At 39.3% G+C, this 13,275-nt stretch overlaps 1 protein-coding gene across 9 annotated transcripts in view; it reads left to right on the top strand.

Annotated features, from left to right (window-relative positions):
• Positions 1–13,275, top strand: part of LOC122971463 (SRC kinase signaling inhibitor 1-like) — a 123,034-nt gene that overhangs the window by 13,664 nt on the left and 96,095 nt on the right. Inside the window, exon 1 of one of the 9 annotated variants that reach the window (XM_044338124.1) lies at positions 3,772–3,868. The exons of the other annotated variants lie outside the window; for them this stretch is intronic. The gene's annotated coding sequence lies outside the window, so the exon portion shown is untranslated. Of the gene's footprint in view, positions 1–3,771; positions 3,869–13,275 lie in introns of those variants that run through there. 9 annotated transcript variants of the gene reach the window in all.

Here is a 13,275-nt window from a genome sequence, read left to right as displayed (position 1 = left end):
GTGATTTGAATCTAATGATAACACATGAGAGGCACCAACTGCAGACTTAGCCGACTGTAGGCTGGTAGAGTGCAAAATGAAGGTCTTCACTATCTTTAATCAGTATTGATTTACACGATACACTCCTCTCTTTGCACCCTCTTACTGCACAAATCTGTGTCAGAGCAAGAAAAGACTCCAGTCTCTTGAACGTGTCGGGGAGCTGGGACTGGAAAAATACCAGCTATCTTCAAATTTTAACGCGGTTTAACATAAGGCCCGTCAGAGCATTTTGAAACAGACTATATATTCACCTCAAACTTATCTCTTTGTGCCGCGACGACTATGTGAGTCATGTCACCTCAATGACATGGCAGAGCCCTCCACAACTCCCCAGGAGGGTTGAGGAGGAGCGGGGGTGGGTGGATGGTGGTGGTGGTGGTGGTGGTGGTGGTGGTGGTGGGTAGCAGATCAAGCGTGTTGGAATCACAAGTGACTGGGGGGGAGCAAAAAGAGAAGAGACGGCGTAGAGGATCTGTCAGAGAACCGAGGAGCGGCAGCCAAACAGCAGTTTTCCCATGTCAGCCTGATCAAACTTGTTGACATCTGGAAGGAGATGGAAGAGAGACAGAAAAAGAGAGAGAGAGAGAGAGAAAGAGAGAGGAAGATGAAGGGCAGAGAGAGGAAGGAGCAGAGCAGAGGGTGTAGACATCATAGGGACTGATTGATGCGGTTGCCACGGAGCCACCAGGTGAGGGTGAGCTGACTGTAATATTGACTCAGGGATGTCTGTTCTCCCAAGAGCTGATTTGCACTCAGACATTTAGAGACTCTGTTGCTGTTTCATCCTTGATGCTGCTGCATCCTTTGACTTCTTTTATGAGTCAAAACAACATTTTTGAGACTACAAATACCAAAAAATGCAACTTTCAACACCAGAGACTTCATCATGTTAGTAAGAAAAGTGAAGCTGATGTCTTCACCATATTAGAAAAGTTGAATGTCTGGTAGAAGCTGATACTGACACACGAAGAGGACATAACATGTTTGTCGTGATTTTATATACTATTATAATGCTTCATGTTAAACAATGTAAAAATGCTCCTTCGTTTGTGATGTGTTGTCTTTAACTGGTTTGTAATCTTTGTTGTTGAGGTCGTTTCGTTGTCTCCTCTCATATTTCAGATCTTATTTCGGCTCCAGTATGTACACATGTATTTGAGAAGCCGTTTTGAGTAAAGAACGAGGAAATTAAGTGAATTCCTGCTACTATCGTTTGCTCACGTAGCTTCCCGAGCCAGCCAATCAGAACAGAGTGGGCTCATCGGGAGGCGGGCCTTAAAGAGACAGCCTGTTTCAGACGGAGGCTGAACTGAGGGGCTGCATGAAGGGCCAGTATGAGATAAAAAAGTTTTTTTTTAACTGTAATTCATGCAAAGATATTCCAGTAGAGCCCCAGAATATAAATATAGATCTGGAAATGTGCAGCATATGTCTCCTTTAATCCGCTGACAGTTAAGATATCATCCATATCCTTGGATAAAATCTTCCTCACACAGCAGATATAGATTATTTACATCATCAGGTATCTACTTACTTACTTACAATTAATTAATGGTGTTATCTACAAAATATCCAAAAATGATTACAGATGCCCATACTGTACATTAACCATAGATTAGATTTTAATGATTAATAATCATCAATAGTCACGGCTAGTGCTCATTGCTTTCTATAATCAGAACATAATTGTGTAATTTCAGCCCATTATAGAAATATAGAAATGATACAATGCGGGCACTGTCAATCAAACTGCATCAAATAATTGCAATTATTGTTGTAATTGTTTTCTGAGATCTGTCTGTAGCTGTTTCATCTCCATCTTTAATTAAGCTATGAGTAGAGTCTCCATTTGCATTGTGGGAGAACAGTATCTATCAAGAGCACGATTACAAATAAAATTATACATGCTAACTTTTTAAAATATACTTAATCTTGTCACTTTTCCAGTGTGAACCCGCTACAGACTGAAAACCTGCTTCAGGATGAGTATGCAGTATCTCCTAATGTCTTCGTAAAGTAAAGCCTCTTGTGTGATTTGAAGGGGACGTAACTCGGCTGCCTCGTGAGCGGAGTGCAGGCTGAGAGCAGCACCTGTGGAGCTGGCAGACAGTCAGATTCACTGTTCAAGGACATTTCCTTCATTTGAAAGGCTGCAACTCTGCTCACCGCCCATTCATGTTGCCTCTTTAGCAAAGACTGTTCAAATGTGATGACAAGGAAACTCACTGATATAAAATGAGTGATACTGCAGAAGTAGTTCTTTTTTTTTTTTGGACAATATTGTCAGAGAGGACTATGAGGGGCACTTTGTTGCTGCAGCCTCAGGTGAGAGCTGAGAGCTTTTAACCTACAAAAGTGTATAATTGAACAAGTCTGGCCTTCCCTTTCAGAGGAGGCAATAAAATATTGACCACACATCACAGCCAGAGAGAGTTATTAACAATAAATCTCAGTTAATTTGGCTCTGCCGCCTCTGTAAAGCTGACCCAGGATAGATTTGGCAGTCTGTCTGCACATGTCCTGTAATTTATGCGGTGGAGCTTTAGAAAATGAAAGAAATTAATCAAAAGCTCCACTGCAAGGTGCAAGATGTTTGAGTATTGCACTTATAATAAAAAATGCACTCCCGGTTTTGCAAGTTGCGTGTCGAGTAAAAAGCATGTAAGAATCTCTCCACACTTATTTTCTGGGACACACTCAGAACATCTTTCCATCCACTTTACAATTCAATTACTCACTCTACCTGCTGCAGCCCCGCGGCACATCTGACTTTTATCTCTTCTCCTGTAAATTGCCACCACCTTTTTCCCTTAAACTCAAAATTCCTTTGGGAGATTCAGGCATTAGACAAACTCACTGACACAGAGAGAGAGAGAGAGAGAGAGAGAGAGAGAGAGAGAGAGAGATATGTGAGGACTTTGGAGAGATAATTTGTATTGGAGAATGTGTCTATTATTGTTGCAGGACACATGCTGATAACTCTCATAGAGCATCTCTTGCCACAGGGAGATACATTTAAAATAAGAAAAAGGTTTCTTTATTGGCAAATCTCCCCTTTATATGAACACAAATGGATGGAAAAAAAGATGAAAAAGGCTAAAAAAAAAATCTATGAAAACTGGTGATGAAAAGTAGGAAAGTGAAGTAAAAAAAGTGAAGCAGCCTTTTATATTTTTTGTCAGGTTTTATGTCATCAGTATATTTGCATTTCCAGCCTTCAGAAGCTGTGTACAAGTGGAAGAAAAATGGAGGAATAATCAGTGACAAACCCTCCCTGGCAGGGACGGCGGTTGCTTTTCAGTGATAAATCAGCTTAATTGCAAACTACTGCTTCACATTTTTCTCCGTAGCTGTCATTTCCATTTTTCTTCACCGATTGACAGTCACTGGACACAAAGTGCTGATAACGACCTGTTGTGTTCTCAATTAAACTCCCCCGCAAACCACACAACATATCTATCACAGTGTTCACACCAATTACACGTTATTTTGTATGGTTCGACTTTTTAAAATGATAAACACACACATGGAGTCCTTATCGTCGGCCAGTAGGACGCATAATAGATCCCTGCAGTGGTGCACGTGACCCTGAGCTGAGCAGATGTGGTGCAGCTTTCTGATGGTTCTCCACATTTATGTTTATGTTTCTGAGTGTTCTGTGTTCATATTTTCATTTTTCAACACATTAGAGGAGGCATATTTGTCCGCTGACATGTAATGTTACTGCATTTCTGCTTTATTTGGCAGAAAGGACGAAAAAGGGAAAATTCTGACATCTCACGTACAATTAAAAGGTCAAGTGTAGCAGACAGAAGAAGTAATCAAGGTACGGTAGCCAGGATGTGCCAATCTGAGGGGTGTTGCTTTGTAGTCCATTGATGTTTGAAGTGTTATTTATTTTCTTGGTATTTCTGCTTTATCGGGTAGAAACAATGGGTTAGAGAGAGGCTTAGAGGGGTGAGACGTGATAAAGGTGACAGGTTAAACTCTACCACAGGACATCACAAGTACATGTTGTGCCCCTGCAGGCTTGCTGCTACCGGGAGACATAAAGGATATTTAAAGGATATTTAAAGGTGCAGTGTGTAGAATTTAGTGTCATCTAGCGGAACGGACTTGGCAGAAAGGGAGTATAATACTCATAAGTATGTTTTAATTAGTGTATAATCACCTGAAACTAAGAATGGTTGTGTTTTCGTTACCTTAAAATGAGCCTTGAGCCATGTTTCTACAGTAGCCCAGAACGGACAAACCAAACACTGGCTCTAGAGGGGCTTTTGCATTTTTCACGAGTTTTGCGGTGACCATAGGTTGTCCTACATGCTTGGAAGGGGAGGGTGAGGGGTATTCAGTTGGCTGCAACCTCAAAGCTAGATGCAACTAAATCCTACACACTGGTCCTTTAATTTAAAGTCCTCTAAATACTACTCCAGCGATTTTGTCATGCCTCTTAGACATTTAGTCCCTAAATCCAACACTTTCTATAATCAAAGCCCCAAACACGTAGAATCTCTGGTATATGTGTGCAGTCGTTCAAACTCCACACATCCTGTTTGTAACTCAGCAGAAACAACCCCGCTCACATCACTACGTTAAGTTATTTTCTCAGACATGACAAAGCTCCTTCAGAGCCACAGAGGATATATTTAAACTGTTTTCACAGTCTGAGTAGCACTCATCATCACGAGTAAATTGACTTTGACGTGTCAAATTGTTGAAGTGCCCCTTAAGTCCCTCCAGGAATGTGTTAAAATTGTAAAACCAACAGAGCTTTCTCACCACAGAGAGTTTAAATTGTCAAACACAGGTGTAACTAATAACATTAATAATGGCCCGCTTTCCCTTTCAGTTCAGAGCTCTGCTATTGTGCACGCTGGCTTACTGGAGCAGCTTAGTAAATGGGACAGAGTCATCGTTAATGATATTAATTACACCTGTGATTTTCCTGCTTTGTAAGGTCAAACTGTCTTCACTGAAAAAAGGTCCGTTAGTTTAACAGATACGTGAACCTGAATGAAGATATCCATGATTTTCTGGTTACTTTTGTTTGTATTAAAGCTCCTTAAAATTTACTACATATCTTGTCTAAAATGAACAGTTGTTACTGCGGACAGTCTGCAAGAGACGCCTTTATAGTTAAAAGGTTCCTCTGAAGCAGGGGTGTGCCCGAATACAAATACATTATTCGGCAAAGCACAAATAATGTTTTTTTTTATGAATATTCGTTTCATACAAATATTTTAAAAAATATTTGTTAGTTAGAGGTCTGTCTGCAATAAAGCGTTGAGTAAAGTTTTAGCTCAGTAGTCAGAATACAAATACAAATACAAATAATTTTGCTGCCTCATCATATACAGATACAAATACAAATACTGGGCTTTCTGCACATCTCTACTCTGAAGCAGGTTCTTGGTCCCAGTTTTGTATGTTCGTTGAAGTTATGTCAAAAATTATTTGCTTTCTATCTCAATCAGACTCTGAAATGCTTGTTTATGCTTTTGTCACCAGCAGAATAGATTATTATAATTTCCTTTTTGCTTGCTTTTGCTTCCTCTAAAAGCCAATCAAACGGCTTTAGCTCATTCAACATGCTCAACTCAACAACAACTCTGCTTGCCACCTGTTCATTACAGGATTGACTTTTAAGGCTTTGCTGCTAGTCAGCAAAGAACTAAATGTTCTGTTTCCAGACTGTCCAACATGCTGCCTGTTAATCAACCAAGCAGATTTCTCAGATCACAGAACAGACGTTTACTCGTTTATACGTCTAAAGCTTGGAACGTCCTACCTGCTGAATCGAGTTTTGCACCAACACAAAATAGGCTGAAGATATGTTTATGTAATTCAGCTTTTAATTAATTTTGTGTGTGTGTGTGTGTGTGTGTGTTTCTGTATGCATGCTGCATGCTGTATTTATGCTATAACTTGTTTTCTACTGTCTTATCACTCAGTAAAGCACTTGTGAAGTTTGATTCCCAGTTAGTTGGAAACACCAGTAAATGTTCCCTCCCCCTCAACAGACTGGAGTTGTTATGAACTTTACTAAGGCTGCTTTCATCATCGATACCCCGTTTTGTATTCCCATTTCAGAAGTTTCTTTAAATTACATCTTTATTGAACATAGAAACTCAGGACTCAGGATAATGTAATGATCCTGTAGGTTTATATTATGACCACCAGTAAAGAATACTTCAGTACCCATGATCCTTGGTGGCCGTTGCTATGGAGAAGAAGCCGGTCAGAGACTCAAATCACAGTTGCTGAAATTGTAAACAAAACGTGACGCCATAGTTGCTGAATTCTCTCAGAATTGGCCCAGAAATTAAAAGTAAACTGATTTAATTTGCAAATTGTAAAATCAGTTTTCCCAGCATTGTAATCTTTGGCTTCTGCCTGCTGTTAACGACGCACATGACTAAATTTTAAACTCTGTTTCTTGGGAGTCGTAGTTCACTTCTACCCTGAAATCTTTACACAGTCGACTTTTTTAATCAAAGATCCAGATATTTTCTAAAGCAGCTGTTCATCTTTTGTATTGATGATTAAATTGGGGGAATTTCATGTTGATCGACACCGTAGAAAACCTCAAACTGTGAGTCACGTAACATCGTCTGTAGGAAGAATGAATGAGTCTGGAACCAGGGGCACCCAAAATGTCTCCTCTTACTTTGAAACTCTATTAAACCTCAAAAAAAGATAAAAACGTGCATCAAATTTCCCTTGTTTTGTCTGATCCAGAAGATATTCTATTTGCTACACATTTGAAAACCTGGAGCCATCAAATGTTAAATGACAAACAATTAATCAATTATCAAAGCAGTCGTCGATTCATTTACCGCCAGTTGATTGGTCGACTAACCGTCGCAGCTCTGCTCTGCACCTCGCATGTGTCCATCAGCTTCCTGAGCTTGTTTGATGTCATAAGAAGAAGTCTCCGGATGACTTTTATGGTTGTGCAACATAAAAGCAGGGATTGATTTTTTTTTTACACTTTTTATCACAAAAGGAATATATCAAATGTAGCTTTTGAGACACGACAGGAAAGGCATTTATAAATCGTCATGGGGATGTGGATTTTTACAGTGTGTACTTGTGTGTGTGTGTGTGTAATGTGTGAGAAGAGGTTACTTCAAGGTCTTCCTGCTGCTGCCATCATATATTCTGGCATTTCTAATGCAGCGTGAAATACATTCAGAGTCTTTGACAACTTTACCTGAAAAGACTGAATCACAGATTTTCATCTCTAGAGTTTTTTTTTTTTTTTTTTGTCTAACAGCTGTAACGTTTTGTCCTTGATAAGAGGTTGCTATTTCAGTGACATCTCTGATAGAGGACAGACTATCAGATAGTATTACTGTCACACATCAGGGCACAAAAAGCAAGAGAGGGAATCAACCTCCAGAGCGCAACCTGTCATAGGTATGAAAAAAAAAAAAAGGGGGTATTCTGGTGACACAGGAAGAGAGCTGCAGGATGGAAACCTCTGTGCATGTGTTTGTGGTGTTTAGCTGTTTGTTTTAGTCAGATGAATTTCATAATGTCTGCAGATTTAACGGCGTGTGATCGGTTTTAGGCTGCAGGCACAGCAACGCACATTGTTTCACCTATTTTTTTTTAAATTTTTTTATCGTGAATTGTGCATTCTGGATGTGTAGCCCCAACAACTCCACACACCACCGGGGACATCAAGTCTTATTTGCTTATATTACAGGATTATATTGCACGGATGGGGACTACAGGTTGTAACTTGAATCACGTACAAATCGATTTCAGACATGACATTGAGTCTAGATTCGTGACCCAGGACCAATAAGTTTCCATAAAGCAGCGGTATACCTGAGCTGAATGAAATGATTGGATTTTTCTTTTTCAGAACTTGGTAGAGGTTCAACTTGTCCGCGACCCTGCCAGATGTTATAGAGAGAAATAGTCGGTGCGAACAGAACAAAAGGTTAAAAGTGTTTCGCTGCCCTCTCGCTGGAAGTTAAACAAGTTCTCCAGATTAAATGTCAAAATACAGTATGTTGTTATTGATCCACGTACTCCAGAATGACTCATAGTTAGAGTTTTCTGATCTGACAGTTATCAGCAGGACGACATCTGTCTGTCGTCCAAAACAGCTGCATTACTTGATTAATCGATCAGTTGCTAACTACTAAGTAAGGAAGCATCAAGTGGAGCTTCTTCATCTTTATTCTTCATCAAAAGTGATATTGGACAAGAGTACAAGAATTTCTCCATCAGTCATCAACTATTTTGATAATCAGTTAATCGTTAATCGTCCAAATTCTCTCTCAGCTTCTCAAATGTGAATATTTTCTTTATTTTTCTTTGACAGTAAACTGAATATCTTTATGTTGTGGATTGTTGGTCGGGACAAAACCAGATATTTTAGGAGGTCACCTTGTGCTGTGAGAAACATGTTTCAGCATTTTATAAACCAAACAACTAATGGTTTCATCAAGAAAGATCAATCAATAATGAGAAGGATGGTTAGTTGCAGCCCTACTATAGTGAAGGTTTACTGCTTGGTTAGGTTTAGGGGAAGATCCTCGTTACTTGGATGGCGCAATGAGATGTCCAACAGTCCAAAACCCAAAGATATTCAATTAACTATCATATGTAAGAGAAAAAAAACATCCAACCCTCATATTAGAGATCATAGAATCAGTGAATGTTTATCAGTTTTCCTTCAAGAATAGTCGACCACTAACTTCCTGTTGATCAACTAATTGATTAATTGACTTCTTGTTCTCCTGCCGGGTGGATTAAGTGACTTGTGAGATCGTCATACGGTCGTCTATTGTTTGAGGAAATGTTTATCACTCTCAGGCTAAACTTATTGTGAAATGTGTTGCTCTAAATATAAAATTCTCCTTCTTCTGAGAGCTTTACAGTCTGAGCTTCTGCATCGTGTGTGTCGGCTGCTTGTATTTCTACATATGCTGTGTGACAGCTCTGATCCCCCCCCCCCCATCCCTTTGTTCTTTGTTATCTCTGGAGCTGGCGTGACAGCTCTGACACGTGTCCTCTGAGAAGCAAAACACAACAAATGCAGCTTGACCGCGTTGATGAGTAAAGTGCAGCGAGCAACATTTAAACAAGCTCCTCATTTGCTGATTACACACAGCACGGCCCTTCTGAAACCCCGATCAGACACTCAAACGTCCAGAGGAATAAGAGGTTATCTGACATGAAGAGAGAGGAGGCAGCGAGAGAGAGAGGGGAGGAAATAATTGTATTATTGTTGTTGTAGATCTGCAAAACTTTTATCAATAGTTTTTTTTCCCTCCGTATCAGTCAACATTAACATAATGTATCTTATTATAAGTCCATTCAATATTTCTGATTTCCTAGAAGTGGATTCAGAAGGTGAAAAAATGGCTGCAAACAGATAAAAACTTACATTTTATGATTCCTTAAAAATCCCACAATATGGGATTTCTACAACCATTGAGCTCATATTACAGCAACTACATTCATCTGTTTATTTTCCTCGTTTTCTATCGTTTACATCGGCACATCATTTCTTCTGGAGTATAAAAATCAACAGCATGTGTGTTTCCTTTAGTGTTCATGGGTTGTAAAACTGTAACAGTTTATTGCTGTTGTTTGTCGGAGTGCCTCTCTGCTGAGACTGTAAGCGTCTGCACTCTCTGTGCTTTAGTGGATGGTGATGCTTCAGGTAATAAACTGAAGTTTGTGGTGTTTAGTAGTAAACATTACTGATCTGTGGCCTGTGCAGCAAAACCACTGAATTCTTGTTTCCTTGTTTACTCACAACTGTAGTTCAAGTTACTGTTGCTCTGAGCTTTTTCTGAGGGATCGCTCATCTCTAGAGCTGCAGCTAACAGTTATTTTCATTATTTAACTAAATTATCTTCTCGATTAGTCGTTTGATCTATGAAATGTCAGAAAATAATGAAAAATTGTCATAAAAGAATAAAAAAACTTGAAAATATTCAGATTTGAGAGGCTGAAATCAGAGAATTTGTACATTTTTTCTTAGAAATTTACTTAAAACAATCGATTCAACTAATCGTCGCAGCTCTACTCATCTCCCATCTTTCGTTCAAACTTTTGATCCTGAAACAAAAGCACATGGTTTGATCAGCTGTGCAGTTTTTGGAAAAGTGAGCTGTCCGTTGATTGGTTAGAAATACCATCGTTTATGTGAAGCGATTAGCTGTTTGTGAGTTAAGCATTGTATCCTATTGAAAGTATATTGAAGTATACTGTCTGTTTTTCTGTGCTGTGTTCAGAATTGCAGGTCACATGACACCAACTGGCCCTAAAAGCCTTGCCCCCCCCCCCCCCCCCATAAACCATTATTATAAAAGGAAAACTGATTTATAACGTCTGTGATATGCATCTGCGTGATTATGAATCATACTGGAAACAGCTGTTGCCAATCAGCTAATACAAGCACGACTTGTACAATATGGTATTTTTTCTTTTCTTTTTTTTTTTTTTTTTTAAGCACTTTGAGCTGAACTTTTTGTATGAAAGCTGCCTTATAAATCAAGTTTATTAAGTGTATTATTAGTATACAATTGATTGGAACATAACGGTCACTATGTTGAGCATGAATTTACACAATAATAACTAATAAATAAGGAGTGATTTCAGACACAACTAAAGACTTTAATGCTTTATGATCCTCAAACCTGGAAGCTTGAAAAAAACCTTTTGGATGGATGTGCCCGCTGTGTGTCTTTATAATTTAGATAAGTATAGACTGTATGTCTCTGCTGTGACCCAGCTCTTTATTCTAGAAATTGCTTTTCACAAATGGCTTCTAACATAAAGAATCTATTCATCAAATGTCATTTTCCCTTTTAGACTCGATGAAAGCTGCTTTGGATAAAAAAAAAAAACCTTAGATTTTGACCACATAATAACAGATTTCATTGTAATGAAATGATTGATTTCAATGGATCAGCGGAGCAAACGTTGACGTTATATGACGACAGGAATCATGTCGTGCTGTTTGTGCTGTTGAGAGAAGAGAAAGCAGATTTTTGGAAGAAGATAAAAAAGTCTTGTGTAGAAAAGACACAGAAGCGTAATCAGCAAACAGAATTGTTTTGGGTCGTACATCTCTTTCAGTCGTCTCGCTTTTATTTCACACACACAGACATACACACACACACACACACACACACACACACACACACTGTAGGATCTCATCTCTGTGCGGCTCTCGCTTCCCTCAGCAGCCTTGGAGAATGATTTCATTGGGATGACAAGTATGCCTCTCCCTCCATATTTCTACCACCCGGGCCCTCAGCCTGGATCCAAAGACAGTCTGCAATAATACAGGCCCTATTTTTTGCCTCTCTCCTCCTTCTATCTCCGTCTACCCGATCTGATTTCAGCTGTGCTGAAAGTAGCATTTTCTTCCTATCATAACATAGCTAATGCTTACTTTTCCTTTCTCCCCTCTTCTCTTCCCTCCTCCTTTCTTTTTTTTTTTTTTTTTCATTCCTCTCTGTCCACTAAGCGGAAAATGGGTCCGAGCGCCGTTTCGGGCTATTATCTGTTTGAGCTATCTATCTTGATAATTGACTAGCGAGGGTAAATGTGTCGGTGATCGGTGTGTGACGCTAATACATTCTGCCAATTTGACACGCTCATAATCCGCCGGGGCTCGCCGCGTTTTTTCCCCAACCCCGCAGCCATCAGGAAGGGGAGGCGAGAGGGTTTGACGTGTTGGAGAGTACTGTAGATCATGGATATAACATCGCAGTAGGCCCGAGCGTGTGGGTGGGGAGAAACACTCGGGCTAAATAAGGAATCGGGAGCATTTGAGTGGGCATGTAAGGATGCACAGACGCACACCTTATAGAAACAGACATACAGATGGATATAACTGTCACAATCTGGAGCTGCAGGAAATAAACGCATCTCAACATCCAAACCAATTTGCTCTGTATGCTGCTGATCGCTCTCCCAGCAGTGAGAGTGAATGACATGAATAGGAGGAATACTGTATATCCGGAGCACGAGGGGAGGGATGAGATCTCAAACTAATTCCACCTGGCATGACATCCTATTTTGGCGACTGTAACAAATAACATCCTGGTATATATTTATAGGAATACCTGAGGACATTACAAGGTTAGTTTGAAATATTCTTTTTTTTTTTCTTTTGAAACTTCTGCTGCTTCTCAAGTACAAAGGAGGTCAACGGAAATCTGGAACTGATGAACCAAAAAAAAAAAAAGTATGAATATTTTATGGTTTTCCTTGTCTTCCATGACAGTAAAACTGAACATCTTTTGGGTTTTGGGGCTGCTAATCAAACAAGATAAAACAAGTAATTTGAAGACTTCACAATGGATTCTGGGAAAATGTGGCATTTTATACATAAAGCAATTAGACAGTTTCAATTAATCGATTAGTCGTGTTCTCTATAAAATGTAAGATCAACAGTCCAAACAAGATATTCAGTTGATTGTCATGTATGACACAAAAAAGCTTCAAATCATCCCGAGAACCTGGTCTCCTAGAATTCACATTCATATCAAGGCTGCAGCTACTGATTATTTAAATTGTTTTGTCTACAAAATTTCAGAAAATAGTGAAAAAGCCAAATTAGAGTCGATGGTTACGTCTTTAAATGTCTTATTTTGTCCAGAATCAAAAGAGAATCAGTTTACTATCATGTATGACAAATAAAAGCATTAAATCACAGCAAATGTTTGGCATTTTTGCTTAAAAAATGACTAATACGGTTACAGCTAATCGATAAATTGACCAATTGTTTCTGCTCTAAATGATAATAATCCTTAGTTGCAGCTCTTCTGACATTAATAATGTAACTATGGATGCTGTACTGAGCTCGCTGTGGTCTCTTTCCTTGGTAGAAACTAGTTCCACTCCACTGAAAAACCGCCTTTACGCTTCTGGTTTCAGGCTTTGCAACCAGGCTGCAGGGATTTTCTCCCTTTCAGCCACATGAGCATTAGTGTGATCCAGCATCCACCATATAGCTCAAAACCTCAGCAGATAAAACCAAAACTATCTGCACTAAAAGGGTTAACTGGGAAAATATACCCTTTCTATAATTTGAGTTAACTTTTTGGGGAGTACTACTGCATATGTTAAAAAAAAAAAGTACCGTAAAGCCTTTTAGGTCTCTAGAGGCAGCTGCTGTGTCAAATCTGATAAAGTGCCTCGAGTGATGTCACTTGAGTCAGCATTGGTTGAAGACTACAAGTTTGAAAATGT

Source organism: Thunnus albacares, chromosome 20 (assembly GCF_914725855.1).
Source record: "Thunnus albacares chromosome 20, fThuAlb1.1, whole genome shotgun sequence".
NCBI classification, from domain to species: Eukaryota; Metazoa; Chordata; class Actinopteri; order Scombriformes; family Scombridae; genus Thunnus; species Thunnus albacares.
This window is presented reverse-complemented; position numbering and strand designations above follow the sequence as displayed.